The sequence below is a fragment of the Eptatretus burgeri genome, chromosome 11, assembly GCF_056783735.1.
Source record: "Eptatretus burgeri isolate ZD-2024b chromosome 11, Ebu_testis_v1, whole genome shotgun sequence".
Lineage (NCBI taxonomy): Eukaryota > Metazoa > Chordata > Myxini > Myxiniformes > Myxinidae > Eptatretus > Eptatretus burgeri.
Window position 1 is genome coordinate 86,588,530 of NC_140971.1, and position 3,012 is coordinate 86,591,541.

The window sequence follows — 3,012 nt, forward strand, 5'->3', positions numbered from 1 at the left end:
CACACAAGCCCCACCCACACAAGCCCCACCCACACAAGCCCCACCCACACACACCCCGCCCACACAAGCCCCACCGAAGCCCCGCCCACACAAGCCCCACCCACACAAGCCCCAACCCCCCCATCCCCCTGTGCGCCCCCACCTTTGACCCACCACCTCCCTCATCCCACCCCCACCCTTCCCCACACACACACATGGGGAGGGGAGGGATGGGATGAGGGGGTGATGGGTCATTGGGGAGCGCACCTACCCCCCTTTATCCTCTTCTTGAAATTCAGAATCAAGTAATTGTAAACAAAACAAATATAATTTATTAATATTGAAAATATTAAATATTCATTTGCGAGAATGTATAATCTTTCCCAGCAATCTTCTTCAGATGTCTTGTGATTTCGAAACTCAGACACCATATTCTGTTTTGAAACAAAAAGTGGATAATAATTAGGTTTTATAAAGATAATTACATGGTAATATGAGTAAGCCTCGTTGACCACTGAATTAACACACCAGGAGCCTGTCATCCTTTCAAGGTCAATAAAATGAATTCCAGTGTACTGACAAAACCACGTCCAAACTAATGATGCAACCAACATAAGACGACATTCTAAAGAGAGAGTGATATTAATAATAATTCAGAAACATTTACCTCCAGAAAATCATGTGTTGTACAAGATTGCTTCAACAGCTGATGTTGTGTGATAGTGCTGAAAAAAAAAATAATAAGTCAAGGGTATAGATGAAGAGACAGACAGAGAAAGATACAAACAGACAGGGAAAGCAACACACACACACACACACACACACACACACACACACACACACACGCACACACATACACACACACATACACACACACATAGACACACACACGTGTCTCACCATTGGTTTAATTCATTCGAGATCAGAGACCAGTCATTATAAATCATTGACCTCTTCAATAAGAGCAGAGAGAGGTAGGTAGAAAGACAGACAGAGAGAGACACACACACACACACACACGTGTCTCACCATTGGTTTAATTCCTTCGAGATCAGAGGACGTGATAAGACTTCGTACCACTCATTATAAATGTCTTTCAATTCTCTTCTAAAATCATTGATCTCTTCAATAAGAGTATTCATTTCATGCACCTCGTCCTGATATGTAAACTCAATTTCTTCCAATGACCTGTCAGGGAAAAATATATATATCAGAATTATCATGATTTAATTTAAAATCGATTGCTTCATCGTTCAAAGAGAAAACCATACACAAACTTACCAACTCTGTAGTGAGCTGTTGTCTTCATCGGAAGAAAGATCGCTCATGTCTCAGTTGTAAAAATGAAAATCCCGTCTGGCAGAAACTTTGTCTGGTGAATCACTTATAAGGCAACGACGAGGAAATTACCTAAGCATTGGGTGCGGCCACAGGAAATGACAGCTTGGAAAATAACTGGGCGATTGTATGAATCATTTACAAAACATACTTAAAATGGTTTTGATTCAAATGTTTTCAGTTCGTGTTCTGAGATAAAATATAAACACGAGACCTTGTCTCACAGAATAGTTCCTGTTTTTTCACAGCATGACTGTCTAAAACCACTTCCTCATTCACACAGCACGACCGTGTCAAAAAAACACTTCCTCATTTTCACGGCATGAACTGAAAACATTTGAAACAATTTACTATAATCTCAAAATGATATGTGGCTCAGGAGGTGGCCAGATGAGATCATTAAGAGAAGTTTATCATTTCGTAATGGCACAAAAGGGGTATCTTAAAAAATATAAAGATTCAAATGTTTTGTTTTTAAATATTTTAGATGGGGATTATTGTGCAAAGAAAATTAAACTATTGAAGGAATTTGAGAATGAACAAATCTTTATAGGTTCAATGAGTGAGCTGTTCAATTCAATGAGGTTCAACCTCCAGGTTAAAAGGGGAGACAAATAAATATACCTTGGGATAGCCTGGTTATATATATATATATATATATATATATATATATATATATATATATATATATATATATATATATATATATATATATATATATACATATACATATATATATATATATATATATATATATATATATATATATATATATATATATATATATATATATATATATATATATATATATATATATATATATATATATATATATATATATATATATATATATATATATATATATATATATATATATATATATATATATATATATATATATATATATATATATATATATATACAAAGCCTGGTGTTGGCTAAGCCTGGTGTTGGCTTAGTGGTTAGGGTGGCGGCTTGGGATCCCAGTGTCCTGAGTTCAAGACCCGTTGGCTGCTGAATTAACACCAGGGGGTTGACTCAGCCTGTCATCCTTCCGAGGTCGGTGAAATGAGTGCCAGTGTACTGGTCCTGGTGTATGCCCTGGTAAGAATAGGTGTACCATATCCCTGTGTGTCGTAAGAGGCGACCAGGGTTGGTGTCAGGAAGGGCATCCAGCCATAAAACATTGCCTCACAAAAAGCCAAACCCCTGCACAGCAGGGAAAAACAGATAAAAAGGGGGTTTATTTTTAGGGAAAAAAAAGGGAATCGCTGAAAATCCCCCATTCATTTACATGGGGAAAAGTGAGCCAGAACCAGTAAATCCACCCTACTACCATTATATTGAAAACACTGATGGGGCATTTAAAGGGCATATAAAAATAAGGATTTTTCAATTTGGAGAACCCGGTCCATCATCAATAGCTGAATCAATTGAAATAGTGAAACCTGATGTTGAAAAAGTTATGACAAAGCCATTAAAAGAAATGAAAACTTTAAAGTTTTATATGGGGGTGAAATGAATATGAAAAGACAAGATGAAGAATAAACTCCTTTTATGATAACAGATCTTCATGTTATAACATCATTTCAAGATTTTTTGAATAGTGGGGTTTATGAAGAACTATCAAGACAAGAGGAGGATGTTGAAAATACAGTGGTAGGAAGTGGATTTCATATTAACAAAATCGTCTTT

At 36.4% G+C, this 3,012-nt stretch overlaps 1 long non-coding RNA gene across 1 annotated transcript; it reads right to left on the minus strand.

Moving 5' to 3' along the window:
• Positions 1 to 264: 264 nt before the first annotated feature.
• LOC147017560 (uncharacterized) lies at positions 265 to 1,949 on the minus strand. Its single transcript, XR_015049747.1, has 3 exons — positions 1,009 to 1,949; positions 647 to 704; positions 265 to 413 (listed from the first exon to the last, which is right to left on the minus strand). It is a non-coding gene; the product is annotated as an uncharacterized LOC147017560 (long non-coding RNA).
• Positions 1,950 to 3,012: the final 1,063 nt, after the last annotated feature.